This window comes from Eleutherodactylus coqui, chromosome 7 (genome assembly GCF_035609145.1).
Source record: "Eleutherodactylus coqui strain aEleCoq1 chromosome 7, aEleCoq1.hap1, whole genome shotgun sequence".
In the NCBI taxonomy this organism is placed as follows: Eukaryota; Metazoa; Chordata; class Amphibia; order Anura; family Eleutherodactylidae; genus Eleutherodactylus; species Eleutherodactylus coqui.
Window position 1 is genome coordinate 98,959,065 of NC_089843.1, and position 21,333 is coordinate 98,980,397.

The window sequence follows — 21,333 nt, forward strand, 5'->3', positions numbered from 1 at the left end:
CTGCTGCCGCCAGCCCGAGTGAAGACAATGGGCAATATTGTCAAAAGAAAGAACATGCTGCGATTTGTTTTCTGCATAGCAATGCGGTGCTATGCAGGAAAACATTGGAAATGTGAGTGAACTGCTTCAAAAGGATGGGTCTCATATTTGTGCAAGATTTTTGCATCTCGCAACACACAAATCTCGCACGATTTTATCGCCAGTGTGAAAAAGCCCTTACTACTTATTTATTTGAATCCTTTGCATAGATTACTTTTATCTAATCTACCTGTAGGATCCCCATCTAGAATGTGCTCCATGATTGACAGCGCTATCCATTGTACATCTTGTGTCATGTATACAGTCCTGAACATTTGTTCGAGGGTGCATACTGCTGTACAAAATGTGAGTGTGTTGTGTGTTTGGAAGCCCGAAGCCTTGATCTAAATACACAGCTTGCAACACTAAGAGCCATTGACAATAACCTTGGGCAGATGTGGGCCGGGTGTTAACATTGGAAGGCAGGATGATGAGGCAGCCAACTGGGTGACAGAAGGAGGGATAGAGGGAAGAGATCCAGGTAGGCTAGTCCTGAGCTGGCACACCCCAACACGTTTGCCAAGTTGGCAGAAGAGGGAGATGCCATTACAGGATTAGCATTGCTGGAGTGCGACATGGCCTTTGATTCCCAGAAGAATGTCTTCTCCAATAAGAAGGAGAATAGAAGCGAAGAGCATGTCCTGGTAGTGGGAGATTCAATTATATGGGGTACAGACAGAAAAATCTGCCACAAAGACCGGAATCATCGAACAGTGTGTTGTCTTTCTGGTGCTCAAGTTCGACACCTTACGGTTTGGGTTGACAGATTATTGGGAGGGGCTAGTGAGGATCCAACGGTCATGGTACACATTGGCATCAATGATAAAGTTATAGGTAAGTGGAAGGTCCTTAAAAATTATTTCAGGGAACTAGGATGTAAGCTTAGAGCAAGGACCTCCAAAGTAGTATTTTCTGAAATACTACCCATACCATATGTCACACCAGAAAAGCAGAGGTAGATTAGGGAAGTTTGGGTTCGTGGAGTACTGGGCCGACTTTGCTGTGTGCTGCGGGTTCTATTGTGGGTATGGGCTGCATCTCAATGTGGAGGGTGCAGCTGTGCTGGGGGTGAAGATAGCTAGGGGGTTGGAGTGTTTAAACTGGGGACTGGGGGGGGCAAGGAGAAGATAGTGTAGAGAGTAACTTGGAACTAAGTAATGAAAATGGGGGTGGAGCAGTTGGAGGGGATATTAGTTTAAACTGGCAGAATAGTTATTTGGGACACACTTAATATAAAAAATAACCCAAACCTTCTAACCTGTATGGTCACTAATGCTGGAAGCCTGACTAATAAAATTGACAAACTGGAGGTAATAACATCTGAAGAAAACTACGACATATGGCAGGAATAACTGAGGCCTGCTTGGATGAAAGGTGGGCCCTATTCTTTTTAATATATTTATTAATAACCTGGTAGAAGGATTGTATAGTAAAATAGCAATATTTGCAGATGATACAAAACTATGTAAAGTAATTAACACAACAGAGGACAGAATGCAGTTGCAAGTGGATCTGGATAAGTTGGGGGCTTGGGTAGAAAAGTGGCAAATGAAGTATAACACTGATAAATGTAAGGTTCTGCACATGGGCAGGGGAAATATATGTCACCATTACTCACTAAATGGGAAACCACTGGGTGACACTGACGGGGAAAATGACTTGGGGCTTTTAGTTAAGTATAAGCCTAACCGGAGTAACCAGTGTCAGGCAGCAGCTGCCAAAGCAAATAGGATCAAGAAGTGCATCAAGAGATTTAAGGGCACATGACAAGAACATTGTTCTACTTTACGAGTCACTGGTCAGACCACATGGAATATTGTGCATAGTTATGGGCATTGCTACTCAAGAAGAGCGTGAGCGGGTGGGCAACTAATAAACGGAATGGGCGTACTACAATACCAGGGGAGGTTAACAAAATTGGGGTTATTTAGTTTAGAAAAAAAAACAAAAAAGTGTAATTGGTTTACAGAATTCCCTTTTTCGATGAAATGTCTGGGAATCAGGAGGTGGATGGCACCATGTTAGATATGCACGCATTAGTGAAGGCTGATCAAGGATTATGTAAGTGTGTCTGGATATCCATTACAGGTAGTTTGTATGATTCCTTTTTGAGTAACTATATATATGAGATACGTTTATGTATGTGTATTCTTGACAAAGACCTTGGGGTCGAAATGTTGCTACTATGTTATTGGGGGAATAAAGACATTTTATATTTGCACCTTGGAAGCTGTCAAGTCCCTCTACATGATTATAGATGTGATCCATCGATTCTGATTCCAGGTAACTATGCATATCTTGCCCGACTATTGAAGTGCTCTGGATTGTGCTGCTGGCATCATGTTTGTTTTTTATATGCGCGGCATTAAAGTTGTCAGACAGAGGTGGGATCCCACCTCCGACTCACCATCGGAGTTCTGCGTTGTTTGCGTGCTGGAATATTGTAGCAGTCACATATGCATGGAAGATAACTCTGGCAATACGGTCACACTGAGACTGGTAGTAATGGGGTCAAATGTTCTTGGCATGACAATCCTCTGTTTGGAAAGCAAAGCACATTGGTTGAAGGCAGGTGATCCATGCAAAGAAGCAGGTGGGGGAGGAACTCCCAACCCATCAGCCATGCACATTATGTGACACTGCAACAGCTATAGGACAAGCAACAAAGAAGGTCTGCTGACACTAGAGCAGGGAAGCCCACCTTCTTCCTAACATCCATGTGTAAGGCCCAATGCACATGGGCGTATTTGCATTGCGGAATCCGGAGTGGACATTTTCCGCAGCACGTACTGCCTATAAACATGCTATTGAAAATCACTTTTCCGTGTCCACGAGCGCAAACCAATTGTAATTTTCTGCTCGCAGAGGGAAGATCGCAGCATGTTCTATTTTAGTGCCGGTTTCACACAGACAACTTCCATTAAAGTCATTGAAAGCCATCCAATCCGTAGCCTGTCCACAGATGACACTGTGGACGGGCCGCAAAACCCGCATCATCGCCTAGCGCCAGCGTGGCATAAACTGTACTGCGCATGTGCCAACTGGCACATCCGCAATACGGATTATGAAGAATGTAGACAGGTATTTAGGGGTCACCGGCTGGGCACAGGGTCGGATTCCGCTGCAGGATTACGTGTGAATTCAGCCTAAGTGGGACACTGTACAATTAGTACTGCATAATTAACTTTATGCTGCAGTACAGATTGAAATACACATCCCAGGATGCCATGTAAATAAATATTAATGAATAAGTATTTATTCCAAATAGACTGTGTGGAAACTTCTATTTATATGAAAGAGAAAACCTAAAATTTCTTTGAAAGTTGGGAAAGCTTTAAGATGCTTTCACATGCTTGAATTATTCTGCAGAATGCAGCACAGTTGCGGATTTTGTCAAAAAGTGCGGAATTTGTTCTGTGAGTCAGCTTAGGTACAGGGTCATAGACCACGTGCCTTTTCTACCAAGAGTGGTTGACCGCACATTAATGCTAAAATCGAAGGAGTTGAAGTAGATCTACACTGTAGATGCCATGGCTCCTAGAGACCTAAATCTGGAGTACCACTACTTACCACATATTTCATGTTTGATTCTCTATAGTGAACAGCTGTTTTTTATGCCTTGATTTCAATTATATATACCATCTAGTGATGATTCTTTGTTTAGTTAGGTTGTAGGTGTGTCCTGTCATGTGCTCATCATTGTTCTCCTTTTTGTCGCAGGTCATTGGATTACCCTGTATCCAGGTGCTATATCTCAGCTGCAGTGTTACTCTTCATGCTTTGATGGAGCTACCTAATTTAAAAATACATTTCCTAATGAAATTTAATATGATGTTTACAACTTTTATTCTTGATTAAAGATTGTTATCATCATTATCGATGCTGTTGTTTCTATTAGAATACCAGGGTGGTTGAGCTGAGATGGGCTATGTATATGAAATATGGTAGTCTGAATAGAGGTAATATTGGAGGATAATAATGGGAAGCAATGTATGTAATGCTCCCTGGTATAATGATGATATGCTGGAGTTATGGGTGATAGTAACTGGTATTCATGATACTTGAGGGGTTAGGTAAACAGATTAAAATACTATGTATATATTTATACTGGGATTTGTTGGGTGGACCTTGAGATGGTAAATAATTAATAAATAGCAGGGATGTAGAGTTGACGGCTCTTGCATGACAATGAGATAATGACGTTATTATGGAGGCCGGCGCATGTGCAATGGAGATTCTCGACGTGGATGAATCTCTGACATGTGCTGTAGGTAGATAGGACGCAACATGGAGCCGTGCTATGTGCAACTGGATCCCGGATAAAGACTCTGCTTGTTCAAGGTGTGATATTAATAAGAAGTATATGCATGTGTGGGTTCAATCTTGTGGGGGAGGAGTTTACAGATAGAGCCTCCTCATTGGTGGTAGTTTGGGGCATTTCAGTATTTATAGGCTGCATAGAGTTCTGTGTAGTCATGAAAAAGACTGTGTGATGTACGAAACGTTACATTTTTATTAAAGATGGAAAAACAAAGATCTACATTTTATGCACCATACATTTGCTGCTGATATATTCTTTTTTTATCTCTCGCAAATCATGTCCATTAGACTTAACACTTTTATCGGTCAATATGTTCACCTGAACCAGGTTGGATTTATCCCTGGGCAGCAAGCAATTGATCAGACAAGACGGGCAATTGATATTATCTCGGCTGTGTGGTCTGGCTGGGACAGAGGGGAAACCAGACAAGGACTTCTCCTCAGTCTAAACTTGCATAAGGCTTTTGATTCAGTCTCCTGGCAATATTTACTTTTTATTCTGGAGGAAATGGGATTTGGAACAAAATTCAAAACCCTGATCCGAGCTTGAGCTTAACACAATAGCACTAGAAAGGAGAACAAGACAGGGCTGCGCCTTATCGCCTCTCCTTTTTGCGTTAGCAATCGAGCAGTTAGCATCCTTGATTAGAGTGAATATGAAGGGTATCTACATAGGAGGACATGAACACAAATATGCTGTATATGCAGATGACGTGCTGTTATTTATTTCCTCCCCTCTCACTTCCCTCCCTAATATATATCAGATTCTGGATAAATTCGGAGCGATAACAGGGCTTAGAGTCAATGACACCAAATCGTTGGCTCTGAATTTAAACTTACCTCTCCCCATGCTTAAACTTCTGATGTTTTCAAAGGGGTTACAAAGAGTCTGCCTTACTTTGGTGTACATCTCACAAATACCCATGAGACCTAATACTGAGCTAATTAGTCTTCCTTGATTAAGAATTTCGAGCAAGACCTAAATACTTGGGCAACCTATAATTTATCCTCGTTAGGTAGAATCCATTCTATCAAAATGTCTTGGCTCCCAAAAATACTATACCTCTTTCATGCTTTGCCCATTCCTATCCTGGCAGTGGATTTAAAAGGCCTACAATCCAAACCTTGTCCTTCATTTGGTCTAACAAATCCAGGCATATCCAGCAGTCTACCTTATACATGCCCGAAGTGTAGGAGGCTTGGGGGTTTCTAATATCAAATATTATCACACGGCCCAACTAGCACAATTAACCTCCATTTTTTTTCGTCATGATTAACCCAATTGGGTATTGATTGAGGCACAGGCAGTCTCTCCTCAATCACTTGAAGATGTCCGGTATACCAAGAACCAAGTAAATCTACAGGATTATGCTTCTCTTTCACAAAAGTTGACACTTAACTGCAGCCACGGCCATATAATGCACACCTAACACGCACCCCGCCAAAATAGTGCATCATGTGCATAGTGTATTACACAAGAGACTCTAGATCCAGCAAGGATAATGTCATTTTGAAGCAAAACTAGCCACACACAACAATGTGAAGTGGTCCTTACCCCGGAGAGGCCCTAAACCCCACCTCATCCGCAAATCCGACCCAAGTACCTTATAGCTTATCCACTACTGGCGCAGCTACCATGAGCCACATACAATCCAAAGCAGGAAATCACAGCCACAGCTCACAACAATTAACCAAAAAGTCACCAAAGCTGCAGATGACCTATATCCCCTCAGATGAATCATCCAACTCGTCGATGGAGGGTCTGCAACCTTCCTCAAACACCAGCATAGCGAACCACAACGTTTCAGATGGCGCAACCTCCTCTCTCCTAAAAAACCTTCTAGACCAGATACAAATATTATCGCAGAAGGAACTTTCAAAAATTTCTTCTGAAGTTATAACTAAACTATCCAACAAATTCCGGGACCTTAGCCAGAGAACAATAGCCCTAGAAGACAGAATGGACAATGCCACCATAGTCCTAGGCTCCCATGAGAAAGAAATAAAACAACTCCATGAGCAGATACGCTTTCTCCATCACAAATTAGAAGATGTGGAAAATAGTAGAGACAATCTACGCATCTCCAATCGATGGTGACTGCATTATTCCAGGAGCTATGCCTGAATATTCCAATCGAACGACTGGAAATTGATAAAGTTCATTGAGCTTTACGAAAACAAAACTCAAAACAGTCCCCCTAAAGACGCTGTGCTAAAACTTCACTTCCACCGCACTAAAGAGCAATTGATGTGTGCAGTACGCTCCTCCCATAAATTAACAATTTAGGGCTTTGAGTACTAGCTGTTCCCCAATCTAGCGCCATTGACATTATCTAAGAGGAGAGCCCTCAAGCTATACGAGGGGGTGCTGAAAGTCTTTGGCTTTGTGTTCTTTTTTTGTTTCTATGGTAATTAATGTTACATCACATGAAAGCCTTATGTGTCTAATATATGTTTTCAAAATTTTGTGTTTGTAGCTTATGGCAATAGTGATCTAGGCACGCGGGAAAACAAAATGGCGGAGTCTAAGGCGATATTCACAGCAAATGAGAGCAGAGGAGTGATAAAATTCTTGTTTCTGCAAGGAAAGTCTGCAAAGGAATGCCCTTCATATTCTACAGTTAAGAACTGGGTTGCCAAATTTAAAACGGGCCACTTGAGTACCAATGTTGAGGAACGTCCTGGATGACCGAGAGAGGTTGTTGTTCCAGAGATTGCCGATGCTGTGCACAACCTCACACTGGAGAATCGGCCAATTTTAGCTAAAGGAATAGCAGACATCATGGGGATTTCTCGTGAACGAGTTTGTGTCATTATTAGAGATGAGCAAGCATACTCGCTAGGGACAATTACTCGAGCGAGCATTGTCCTTAGCAAGTACCTGCCCGTTCGGAAGAAAAGAGTCGGGTGCTGGCGGGGAGCGGCAAAGGAGAGCAGGGGGAACGGAGGGGAGATCTCTCTCTCCCTCTCTCCTCCCCGCTTCCCCCTGCTCACTCCCGCAACTCACTGCTCACCCGCGCCGGCACCCGAATCTTTTCTTCCGAGTGGGCAGGTACTCACTAAGGACAATACTCGCTCGAGTAATTGTCCTTAGCGAGTATGCTCACTCATCTCTTGTCATTATCCATGAACATTTGAACATGAAGAAGCTATCTGCAAAGTGGGTCCCCAAATGTTTGACAACAGATCAGAAAAGCATGCGAGTGAAAACTTCCCGGTCCATTTATCAGCGTTTCCGGACTGATAAGAACTTCCTGGATTGTCTGGTCACTATGGATGAGACCTGGATTTATTTGTATGACCCTGAAACCAAGGAGCAGTCAAAAGAGTGGAGGCACAGTAGTTCTCCTCACCCAAAGAAGTTAAGGGTGCAAAAATCAGCCACTTACGTGATGGCATCTGTGTTCTAGGATGAGGAGGGCATGCTGCTAGTGGACTACCTTCAAAATGGTTCCACCATCAATGCAAGGTATTACATTGAACTTTTGGACCAATTGCAGGCAGCTCTGAAGGCCAAAAGGTGCGGCAAGCTGTCCAAAGGAATCTTGTTCCTGCAAGACAACGCCTCTGCTCACACTGAACAAGCGACCACGGCAAAACTGGTGGAGCTAGGCTTCCAGCTGGTTGACCACCCACCTTATTCACCAGATCTAGCTCCCTCCGACTATCATCTGTTTCCAAACCTGAAGAAACACCTCAAGAGTACCAAATTTCACACCATTTTTGATGCCATGGCTGCTACAGATGACTGGTTTGAAGCACAACTGAAATCCTTCTTTTTGCAAGGCTTACAGAACTTGGAATACTGATTTAAGAAGTGTGTTGACATCAGGGGAGAGTATGTCGAATAAATGTAAAGTTTCATCTTCCTATCTCGTTTCTTTCTGGGTAAAGCCGAAAACTGATCAGCGCCCCCTCGTACTTAACAATCCTGCAATAGTAAAAGTTCTAATACAGGTGAGGATTCCTATTAAAGCTATTGTTCTCATACCAGGAAAAGGTGTACACTATTCTATCTGCCAGGAGTACCCCCCGCTGCTTTAAGGAGCTACAGCTACAGCAACTTCCACCTCAGCCGGGTTCCACTGCTTCATCGCCTATCCCCTCCTCACTTCCTAAATCTACACCTGGAGCCAAAGCAGAACAATATTGCAACTTCCAGGAATAATCCACAGTGAGACGATCGCAGCACCCCAAAACATGACCTGATGACCTTCTGTCGGCTCTCTTCCGCACCTGCAGCGGACATTCCACCTTATCACGGCATGCGAGAGACCATTCCACAAAGACACTCAAGAAGACCATACTCTACAAATGAGGTTAGCATACTGAACTAGAAATAATCCTGGCAACCACTGCTCAGTGTAACAGTATGCTGAGTCCTTCTAACTAGTTAAAGTACAAAAACAGCTGGTACTTTGACTTTATAGCTAGGTTGTCTCTTGCAAAGATTCCCCTCCCTCTTCCACATGCTCCCCTCCTCCCCCTCCCTCTCTTCCTACAGGGTCTCCCCCTAACATTAGCTATCAGCACTATAAACCACTCCACGTCTGTGCTGAAGTGGCTTCCCATCTCCAAACCCTTCAGTAAGCAATGAAATCCACATCAGCTATGACTACCGAGTCAATTCCATTCATAGTTTCTAAAGTTAACATTTCTTGTTGGCCGCATCCTGTCCCCCCTTCCCTGCTTCTTTTCCTTTCCCCTTCTTCCCTTTCTCCAACCCCCCCTTACTATGGGGTGGAGCTTCTGAGACAGCTACTGCACATAATATTCCCTGTGCCCCCCCCAATAGACGTAAAAATGATATTACATAACATACAGGGCTTTAATTCCCTACAAAAAAATAAAAGGCTTTCCAATATTACAAAAGTAAACACACAGATATTGTGTGCCTGCAAGAGACCCATTTCTCCACCACTTCTGCCCCACACTATCTCTCTTCCCAATAGCCCACATTCTACTCAGCAAAAGCCCAAACCAAATCTAAGGGAGTTACCATTTTCAGTAAATCAGTCCATTTCACCCATGCCTTCACCATCGCAGACCCAAAGGGCCACTACTTAATATTAACGGGCACCATCCAAGATGCACCAATGACTATTTTCTCCTACTATGCTCCAAATTCTAGGCAAATACAATATTTCGTGAAGCTCTTTGAGCTAGTTGAGACTAACAAAACAGACACAGTTATTCTCTGTGGTGACTCGAACTGCATGCTTAGCTTGAATCTAGATAGGAACGGCACTACTCATACTGCCCCTCCTCAATTACCTCAACATTCAATTTTGCACAATTTTAAATCTCTCCTTCAGCAATACCACCTAGCAGACACGTGGTGGGAACTGAACCCAACCATCAAGGACTTTACACACTTTTCAGTTCCGCACTCCTTATAAAGGCGAATAGACCACATCCTGGCGTCCGATACCTTTTTGCCACAGATACTACAGTCAAAGATTCTCTCGGTCCAATGGTCAGATCATAGCCCAATGTCATCTATAACTTTCTAATATCCAAATCTATGAATACATCTTTGACCCTTAACGACTCCCTTTTATCTATCCCCAAAGTTTCCTTATTAATGCCAAAGCTGGAAAAATACTTTCAAATTAACAGCCAGTTCTTTCTCATTTTCCTCTGGTAAACACATAAAGTTGTTAGCCGTAAACGGGAACACATGGCGCGACAGCTGGAATTAGAACAGCAAGTATCGCGACTTGAACGTGAAGCCAAAAAACACCCATCAAAAAATAATCTTGAAATGTTGTCCTGGACTAGAGTTGAGCTGGACCTATGCCTTACAGATTCCATAGAAAGGAAATTGCGGTGGTCCTGCCAGCAATATTATATACTCAATAACAAACCCTCCATACTCCTTCCAAAGGGCCGGGATGCATGAGCAGACTGCATTGACAAGGTGTTTAAGTATAGATTTACGATAAAAGCGCGCAGGGAGGTCTGAGTGATGTAGTAGGAATAAGGCCGGAGACATAGGGATCTGTGTGTGTAAGATCTTACAAGCTACAGAATGGACAGCCCTCCAGAAACCATGCATCAGGGCAATCCCAAAAAACATGCATGAGGGTATCCATCTCCGTATCACAACGCCAACACATCGGGGATGACAAAGGGTAAATATTGTGCAGTTTAGAGGGCACCATGTACCACCGTGAAAAGAGCTTGAAGCCCGGAGGTCCTGTCCCTGAGTTAAGAGGCTATGTATCCCTTGGGAGGATCTATTAAACAAATGCATTAAAAATATTCTCTCTGATTCTAGGAAACTCATTTCCTTCTTTTCCCTGGCCACGAATGTGTTTGACTGCAAGATGCATTTGCATTTGTTTTGCACTAATGTAACTGAAATTTATTTCAAAATTTGTTTTCTGCATTATTGTAATCTCATAAGTCTTTAATAAAAAATTTAAGTAAAAAAAAAACTATACAAGAAACCGTTTCAGATAATATAACTCTTGATTTATTTCTTCAATTTTTGCTATTGCCTTTTTTATGACCATTATAAAATGGTAACCAAAAGTATGTTATATTTATGATATTAAATAGTAAGGAAGAGAAAAAGAAAAGAGAGGAGGGGGAAGGGGCGGAAGAAAAAAAACAGAACACGTAAGACTGTCAAACCCTAAGGCTGGGTTCACACGAGGCGGATTTGCCACTGAAATTCTGTCCAGAATTTCACCGTGGCAAATCCACCTATGGCCACTAATCCCGGGATTAGACAGCCATGTGGACAAGATTTCTCAGAAATCTCGTCCACACAGGGTGGCAAATCCACCACAGCAAAGCCGGCCGCAGCATGTGTATTTTTTTTTCTTCCGCTGCGGCCGCACTCTCCTCTATGGGAGCGCCAGCCACAGCGGAAGAGCGAGTGGCCAGGCCGCTTCAAAACCCGCGACTAAGTGCCGCGGGTTTTGAAGCAGCGCTTCTCCCGGCGGAAAGCTCACGTGTTTTCGCTGCGGCCAAACCGCAAGATTTCCGCCGAGATTCCGCTGTGTGTGAACCCAGGCTAAGTGTGCTATAACTCAAAGTCCCTGTTAGGGTGTGCTGCTGGGATCTGTTGTTCTACATGGGTTTCTAGCAGCACAGGTGGGGGTTGATTAAGCTGTCTGGGTGTGGATTTTTCCAGTCAGCTAATCACCACAGGTCTGCTGCTCATATACACCAGCTTCTCTGCTAGAGACTGCTGGGCTTTCTTCTGTTTGTTCAGTGTGAATGGTGTCATGTTCCTACATGTCTGTGCATGTGCCAGACGTGTGGTGTGAACAGTCCTGTTCAGGATGCATGGTATGCTGTGTTGAATGCAAAGCCCTGGCGGTTTGGTGTAAGCTGTGTTAAGTCCTGCTGTGTTTCATTTGTCAATTAGGTCTAGGTAGCTCTTTAGGTTCCAGCGTGAGGCCGTCCTTGTCGGGATGATCGCCCCACATGCAGGCAGGTGTCATGTGGAAGTTGTCTCATTAGAGTAGGGACCCACAAGACAATGAGGACCCTTGAAGTATGCTTGCGGTCTTAAGTCTCTTGGCCTAAATATGAACCAATACCTCACATTGTATCTATTTACATCTGTTTATGAGTGTGGGTATGGTTGGTCGTGTTTTGGGCGTCTGTCAGTCAGTGTGTTATGTCTGTTAATGAGTTATGTTCGCTGTTTCTGAGTTCCACCAGAGTTTTGTCAGTTCGTGAGTGTGAATGACATAACAGTCCCGCTGCGTGGTGTTTCAGGCAAACCCCAAAAGCCGGCAGTGTTTATAAGGGCCTAATATTGTATTTATTCATATAGCTGCAGAAAATGTTAGCTTATATTCAAGATACAAGGTGGATGCTCAAAAACATTCTTTTACGCTGAATTTAAAAGGGCTTTAAGGATATGGATGAATGGGATCCATACGACAAATAATTGTTGAACAAGTGTGAATAGTGTCATGCTCCTGCGTGTCTGTGTGGCTCTCGGTGCATGTGGTGTGAACTGTCTTGCTGTGGATCTTTACCATCTAGGGCTAGTTAGGTCCTTAGGTTCCAGTGCAGGGTCGTCCTTATTGGGGCAATCGCCTGCTTGCAGGCAGGTATCCTGGGTTAGTTGTCTCGTTAGAGTAGGGACTGCGAGACAACAAGGACCCTTGAAGTGGGCTTGCAGCTTAAGTGATTCGGCCAATCCACAAACTAATTCCTCATACTTATTATAGCAATTCCATCTATCTATGTTTGTGGGTATGCTTGGTGAGTGTTTTGAGTGTTTGTCAGTCAGTGTTTTAGGTCTGCTGCTTAGTTATGTCCACTGTTTCCGAGTTCCAGTTCGCAGTTTTGCAGTCCACGTACCAGTAAGACTCTGCTGAGTGTTCATGTTCCAGTTTAATGTTACAGAGTAAAGGCCCATTTAGACATAACGATTATCACTCAAAATTCACTCAAAAGCTGTCTTTTGAGCGATAATCATTGTGTGTAATTGCACTGATATTGTGCAGTTTTCGTTAAGCCATCGCTCATCATTGTCTTTCAGCGTGCTGAAAGACAACGATGAGCCTTAACAGGGATTCACAGCGGGATACAGCTGATGCTATTGTTTCAGCTGTATCCCGCTCCCTGATGACAGGAGGGGGTATGAAGAACAGAGCGGTCCAGCTTTGTTCTTCATACCCCGCACAGAGCGCTCGGCTGTATAACAGCCGGGCGCTGCATGCAGAAAACAGCTGGATGCAGAAGACAAGCAGGGACATCCTGCTTGTCTTCTGCATCCTACGCTTGGAGCGCTCGGCTGTATAACAGCCAGGCACTCGGAGCGGGGAACCGCTGGATGCAGAAGACAAGCGGGCACACCCCGCTTGTCCTCTGCATCCTCCACTCGCAGCGCAAGGTGATCGCTCATCTTGAGCGATCATCTTGCGCTGTAAATGACACAACGATTATCGCTCAAAAGTCGCTCAAAAGACATCTTTTGAGAAATAATCGTTGTGTCTAAATGGGCCTTTAGTTTGGAGGCATGCCCATAAGCAATGAAGCTCCTTTACATGGCTAATTGGAAACGGATAGTGTCAGAGCCATCAACTCTCGGGGCCGCTATGCCCGCACTGCCAGTCCTACCACCCGGGGTGCAGAAGTGCGGCGCAGGGGAGCCTCGGTTCTAGTGATCTCCCCTGGCCACTGTAACCCTGGTCACTGCCAGCATTTAAATGTCTCTGTTTCCTTCCAGCATTGCCAGTGTTAGTTTGGTCTTCCAGCTGCACCCGCGTATTGTTTTGACTCCTGTTGTGACCCCGGCTTTCTGACTTCTGCTTTTGGACTTGACTTCGTTTTTGCCTTACCCCTCTGTACCGCGTACCCTCCTGTTGCCGACCCGGATTTTCTGACCATTCTACTGTTTGCTTGTCTCCAGTGTCTGTTTGTCTTTCCCGTGTCCCGCTTCCCTAGTGAGTGTAGGGCCCGCCGCCCAGTTGTTGCCCTGGGGGTTAGCCCAGGGGGGCAAGTAGGCAGGGACGGGGGTTGCGGGTTTTCTCAGGGACTTCCATTATCCCGGACCCTGTCCTGACAGTAACACTGGCCGAAGGAAGGTCAGACCCTTGTCTCCGACCGGCAACTTTGAACTCCTCGATGGAGGCCGTGGCGGCTTTAGCGAACCAGGTCCAGGTCCTTACGAACCTTGTCCAGGACCTAACCACCTGCTTGCAGCTACAGGAACAAGTGGTGGCTGCGGGTTCCATGCAACCCCCTTCCGCTCCAGGAACTGTGTCAGAACCTTGGGCTACTCTTCCTGATTGCTTCTCCAGGGAGAGAAGTTTTTCGCATTCAGAGAGAGCTGCAAGCTCTACTTTGACCTCCAACTCCACTCCTCCGGTACTGAATACCAGAAAGTGGGAATTGTAATTACCTACCTGAGGGGAGAGCCCCAAAATTGGGCCTTCTCGTTACCTGCTGGCTCTCCCACCCGACTGTCCCTTGACGCCTTTTTTTCCGCCTTTGGCCAAATTTATGACGAACCCAACTGGGCTGGCTACGCAGTTTCTAAACTTCTAGCCCTGTGCCAGGGTTGCAAGATGGGGGAAGACTACTATTCCCAATTCCGCCAACATTGTATGGAATCCGGGTGGAATGATGCCACCCTAAAAGATTTATTTTTGGCCGGTCTGTCTGAGGGTCTTAAGGACCTACTCGTGGCCCACGCGGAGCCTAGAACCTTGGAGCAAGCCATGTCACTGGCTATTCGGGCTGACCGACGTTTGAGGGCAAGACACTCCACTCGGACCAGTCCACTCCCCACGTCCACTTCTTCTAATGACCTGACTTTATCACCTCCCACCGCAGAGCCCACGGAGCTGGGAGCCATGAACCCTAAGCAACAATGGGAATATCGCCTAAAGAAGAATCTCTGTCTCTACTGTGGGGAGCGGGGTCACCGCATTGCGACCTGCAACAAGAAGCCGCGGCAGGAAAACTTCCGCTCCTAGGCAGTTGTCGGGAGGACTGTCTAGGAGCTAAGGTACTCCCTGGGATGTCCAAGATGTTATTGCCCTGCACCCTAGAATTCTATTATTTCTACCGTACTGGGCAAGCCTTCGTTGATTCTGGGGCTGCTGCAAATTTCGTTAATTTTAATTTTGTGGCTCAACTGTCTGAGGTTTTGTTACACTTAGAGACTCCGATTTTGGTTTCAGGAGTGGATTCCACTCCATTGCAGGCAGGTCTAGTTAATCTGGTTACCTCTGAGGTAAGGTTTACGGTAGGAGCCTTACATGTTGAGTCCTGCACATTTCTTGTGATGAGAGACTTGTCTGTGGACGTCGTCTCAGGTCTTCCCTGGCTCCGGGAGCACAATCCTGTAGTTAATTGGGACACTTTGGAACTGGTAGAGTGGGGTCCCCGCTGTGCTAATCACCTATGTCCGGTTGAGGTGGGTACCTCCACCTGCGAGGGGATTTCCCTACCAGATTACCTCTCCCAGTTTTTGGATGTTTTCTCTAAGCAATTGTCTGAAGCCCTGCGCCCTCATAGGGAATGGGATTGTAAAATTGATTTGGTTCCTGGGGCCAAACTTCCTAAAGGCCGCATTTATAATGTTACAGTTCCAGAGAGAGAGTCCATGAAGGACTATATCCAGGACATCTTGGCCAAGGAGCACATCCGACCCTCAGAATCCCCAGTGGGTGCTGTTTTTTTCTTCGTCAAGAAAAACGATGGGGGTCTCCGGCCCTGTATAGATTATAGAGAGCTAAATAAAATCACGGTCAGAAACCAGTATGCTTTTCCGCTCATTCCTGACCTCCTCAACCAGTTCGCTGGTGCCCAGTGGTTTTCGAAGCTTGACCTCAGGGGAGCTTACAATCTCATTCGGGAAGGGGATGAGTGGAAAACCGCCTTCAATACGCCTCTCGGTCATTTTGAATGCCTAGTGATGCCTTTTGGATTATGTAATGCCCCATCCATTTTTCAGGGGTACATGAATTCTGTGTTTCAGGATATCATGGGGGTGTTCGTCGTGATATATCTAGATGACATTCTGATTTTTTCCTCCGACTTGGCGAGCCACCGTACACATGTTTCGGACCGTGTTGGCTCGACTCAGACGCAACAAGTTGCTTGCAAAACTCGAGAAATGCGTTTTCGGGGTACAAGAAATATCATTTTAAGGGTATATTATCACACCATGTGACATCCAGATGGATCCTGGGAAGGTGAAAGGCATCACAGAGTGGGCCCGGCCAGGTACTTTGAAAGCTCTTCAATGCTTCCTCGGCTTCGCTAATTACTATCGCAAGTTCATTAAAAACTTCTCCGTGGCGGCTAAACCTTTAACGGACCTCACCAGAAAGGGAGCAGATGTGAGTACCTAGTTTTCTGATGCCCTTATGGCCTTCGATACCCTAAAGGCGGCTTTCTCTTCAGCGCCCGTCCTTGTACAACCGGATCTTTCCTGCCCATTTGTTGTGGAGGTAGATGCCTCGGAGTTTGGTGTGGGAGCGGTACTGTCCCAAGGTCCCTCCACACTCACTAACCTTAGACCATGTGCCTATTTTTCTAGAAAGTTCTCTTCTATTGAACGGAACTACGATATAGGCAACCAGGAATTACTGGCTATTAAGTGGGCTTTTGAGGAGTGTAGGCATTTTTTGGAAGGGGCTCGTCATCAGATCACGGTACTCACAGACCATAAAAACCTCACTTATTTAGACTCCGCTAAGAGGTTAAATGCTCGGCAAGCCCGCTGGGCTTTGTTCTTTTCTCGGTTCAATTTTGTTGTGACCTATAGACCCGGCTCAAAGAATGTTAAGGCTGATGCCCTGACTAGGAGTTTTGGTACCCCGGAACCTTCTGAGTCTGCGCCTGACAGTATTCTCTCTCTCCCCTGGGGTGGTTCTCGCTGCTGTCTCCTCCGACCTTTCACCTCTTATACACGCTGCTCAACAATCTGCCCCTGAAGCCCTTCCGAAAGGCAAATTTTTTGTTCCTTTGTCACTGAGATTGAAAGTGTTAGAGAAGACACATGCTTCAGTCCTAGCTGGTCACCCAGGTATCAGGGGTACTCAAGAGTTATTATCCAGAGTCTATTGGTGGTCGCATATGGCCAGGGATGTACGGTCGTTTGTGTCCGCATGCCCGGTTTGCGCAAGGGGGAAGAATCTCAGGAGACGTCCTGAGGGTCCTCGGTTCTTCCCTTGCCCATTCCATCCAGGCCATGGTCCCATCTGTCCATGGATTTTATTACTGATTTGCCGTCCTCGCTGGGGAAAACGGTCATTTGGGTCATAGTTGACCGTTTCTCCAAAATGTCACATTTCGTTCCTCTTTGCAAGCTGCCTAACGCCAAACTTTTGTCAGAAATGTTCATCAAGGAGATTGTTCGGCTACATGGGATCCCTGAGAATATTGTTTCAGATAGAGGGGTACAGTTCGTCACTTGCTTCTGGCGAGCTTTCTGTAAAACTCTAAATGTTAATTTGCCTTTTTCTTCCGCTTTGTATCCTGAGTCTAACGGACAAACGGAACGTATGAATCAATAACTGATCCAGTACCTGCGACTTTTTGTTTCTGATAACCAGTTTCAGGGGGCCAACTACTTACCTCTCGCCGAATTTGCAATTAACAACCATGTTAACTTGTCTTCTCAATTGTCACAATTTTTCTGTAATTATGGGTTCCATCCCCGGTTCTCGCTCTCTGCTCCTTTTGTTTCGAACAATCTGGCTGCTGACATATCCTCTGATGAACTGTGCACAGTTTGGGCCCAGGTTCGTAAGAACCTTCAGGGTTCCCAAGAGAAACTGCTTAAATACTCTAAGAAAAGATGCACTATCTCGGCCCCTTTTGTGGTTGGAGAGCAAGTTTTATTGTCATCCAAGAATTTGAGACTTAAGGTTCCGTCCCTGAAACTTGCTCCTCGGTTCATTGGCCCGTTTACTGTTTCGCAGGTTATCAATCCTGTGGCCTATAAGTTGTCACTTCCTGACTCCTGGAGGGTCCACAAGGTTTTTCATAAAAATTTGCTTAAAAGGTACGTGACTCCAGTTCTACCCACCCAGAACCCGCCCTCTCCTACTCTGGTACAGGGGGAACTGGAGTATGAAGTTGAAAGGCTTGTTGATGCCCGACGGGTTAGAGATGTGCTACAATATCTGGTCCACTGGAGAGGGTTTGGCCTTGAGGATAGGACGTGGGTCCCTGCCAGGGATGTTCATGCGCCACGCCTAGTCCGATCGTTCCACAGGGCCTTCCCTCTCAAGCCCGCTCCTGGCCATGGGGGTCCGGTGTCCCCCCGTAGAAGGGGGGGTACTGTCAGAGCCGGCAACTCTTGGGGCCGCTATGCCCGCACTGCCAGTCCTACCACCCGGGGTGCAGAGGTGCGGCGCAGGGGAGCCCCGGTTCTAGTGATCTCCCCTGGCCGCTGTAACCCTGGTCGCCGCTGGGTTGCTAGGGACGCAGCGGGTGCCGCCCCGCACGTCCCCATCTCCATGACTACCAGGCGTGCTTCCCTGGCATCCATCTGCTCAGCATGGCTGGGGGCGGTGTTCCCAGTGTCTCCTTGATTGGGTCCTGCTGCTGTCAGGCTCCCCGCCCCAATCAGATGCTGGGGCGGGAGTTCTGACAGCATTTAAATGTCTCTGTTTCCTTCCAGCATTGCCAGTGTTAGTTTGGTCTTCCAGCTGCACCCGCGTATTGTTTTGACTCCTGTTGTGACCCCGGCTTTCTGACTTCTGCTTTTGGACTTGACTTAGTTTTTGCCTTACCCCTCTGTACCGCGTACCCTCCTGTAGCCGACCCGGATTTTCTGACCATTCTACTGTTTGTTTGTCTCCAGTGTCTGTTTGTCTTTCCCGTGTCCCGCTTCCCTAGTGAGTGTAGGGCCCGCCGCCCAGTTGTCGCCCTGGGGGTTAGCCCAGGGGGGCAAGTAGCCCGGGACAGGGGTTGCGGGTTTTCTCAGGGACTTCCATTATCCCGGACCCTGTCCTGACAGATAGAAAAAAATGGCAAACTGAGATCCAAGAGAGTAGTCAAACAAGGATTGGGTCAAGATTGCAAGCTAAGTTTCAAAGATGATAAACAGACAACGGTTTAGGATTCCAGAAGTTGTTAATCACAGGAAAACTGCAACAGTGGTGGTGTCAGGATGGTACCTAATACTAAGGCATATTTTTGTGCACAATACAAGGTTTATAAAGGCTATTCAATTGAATTGGATGTCATGTGACATCAGAGGGAGGTCTACAAAATTGGCTATAATACTACACACATGCTATTAGTGGAAGCTCCTGCACATAGTACTGTGCACAGTAAAGAAAAGACACTGTGAGGAAAAAAAGTCTTCCCAGATGCTGAACCAGCAGACACAGTAGGTGTTTGTTGAAGTTTTGTTACACTATGCCTTCTCTTAGGTGTGGGCCCCCAACACCTAAAAAAAAGATTTATTCTAGAATCTTCTATGCAATTTCCTAAGAATGCAAGGAGTATAAAGATTGGACACTTTGTCCTAAGAACACTCTTTAAAGGTGTAGGATGAACAGGTGACAAGAAAAAATAGGGTGAGATGTAGAAAATATGTTGAGGACTATAGGCTTTTAATGGGGAGGCATAAAACAATCTTGTAATTTGTGAACAAGTTTGTATGTCTAACTTATAGGCTACTAGGTTGATAACCTTGAAAATATCATATGGTCCAATGTACTGTCAGGCAAAGAAAGATGGTGGAAAGCTACAATTTGTCTCCAAGGTTCCACTGATCTGCATTGGTCTTGCACCTAATAGAGGTCCTCTAAAGATTTCTCTTCACTTGAGATTATATACTGCAGAAGAGAAACTTTGAAGAAATGGTTCTATGGCTGAAATCTTAGGAAATAGTACAGTTGGGACAAAAGGTGACATGAAAGAAGATTTGTGCTAGTGGTTGTTATGGGTAAATTCTACCTGTGGTAAAAGGTCTAGCCAATTGTCTTGGGTAGAAGAAGCATGCAGCTTCAAAAATGTCTTCAAATCCAAGTTCACCCTTTCTCTGTGTGTGAGTGAGAGGCATGGTTGTAGACAAGTTTAGTTTAATAAATTTGAAGAAAGCCTACTTAAATTTTGATGTACTTAAAGTCGGATACAATTTACCGGGGACATCCATGGAGATAGACAATATCTTTAATAAAGCCAGTAGCTAGGGTTGTTGCTGAGGGCAAGCCTTGATGGGAGAAAAATGGGCCATCTTGGAAAAACAGTCAACCACTACTCAAATGGTGTTATGCCCTTTAAAGGTGGGAGGTCAGTAATAAAATCCATGAAAATATGAGCTATAAAACAACTTTATGTTACAAATAGAAATTTCAGAATGCTGTAAAGTCTTTTACATCACTAGTAAGTGTAGGCCACCAAAAACTCCTGAAAAGTAAGTCTACACTCTTCTTTACCACTGTATGATGGGAAAACCTAACGATGTGGGCCATAATCAGGAGTTTAGGATTTAGTTTGTGCATCACAAAGGTTTTCCTGAGTGGAAGGGTTAGTGAGTCTTGAGGTACGGTAGCAAGGATAATGCTTCTGAAGTCAATTATGCATTTGGATTCTATGGTGGTTTTGTGGTCCAAGGCATCAAATGAACAGGAGAGGGCATCCTGGCTTCTATTTGTAGAATCAAGAAGTGAGTAATAATCAGGTTGAACCTAGAAAAGAATGGCAACAACCTGACTTGACAAGGGTTCTACCAGTGAGCTATATGGAGGTACAGTGAATTCTTATAATCCCTATAGATTGTCACTGAAAAACAGTTCCTTCCAGTAGATTTTCTATTTTTTTTTTAAAGCAAGCTTCGTTATGAGGAGCTCCTTCTTATCTCCAATTCCATAGCTCTTCTCAACAGGAGAAAATCTTCTAGAGAACAACCCACAGGGATGCATCTAACTAATTAGATTCTGCTCGGACAGGATTGTCTCTACTGTAAATGAGGATACATCCACCTGAAGGAAGAAAGGCAGTGTAATATCCGGTTAACTGGGAATTGGAGCAAATAAGAAAACCTTATTTTTAAATTAGGCTTGAATGGTCTCTGGTCTTCAATGCTTAGGATAAGTAGATTTTTGAATGAATGCAGGTATAGGTGCTAGCAGCAGAAAAATCTATTAAACTGCTAATAATGATCAGGAAATACAAAAAAAAAGGGCTAGGTGGTTTTCCGCGTAGTGTGTTGCAGTCATTATTGGATAGCCTGAACCTTCACATGATCCTTCTGGAGTGCGGTACCAGATAAGATGTAACCCAAGAATGGAACACAGGTCAGTTCAAAAAGCATTTTTCGAGTTTGCCTTTCTTTTCGTTGGCTTAAGACTTGTGGGGCATGCTCCCACTTACTCAGTAATGACCAGGAGAAAATTAGGATGTTGTGTATGATATACACACTGCAGGTGAATTGCTGAGAGCAAATGGCATTACTTAATACTCATAATGGCCATCATGGGCATTAAA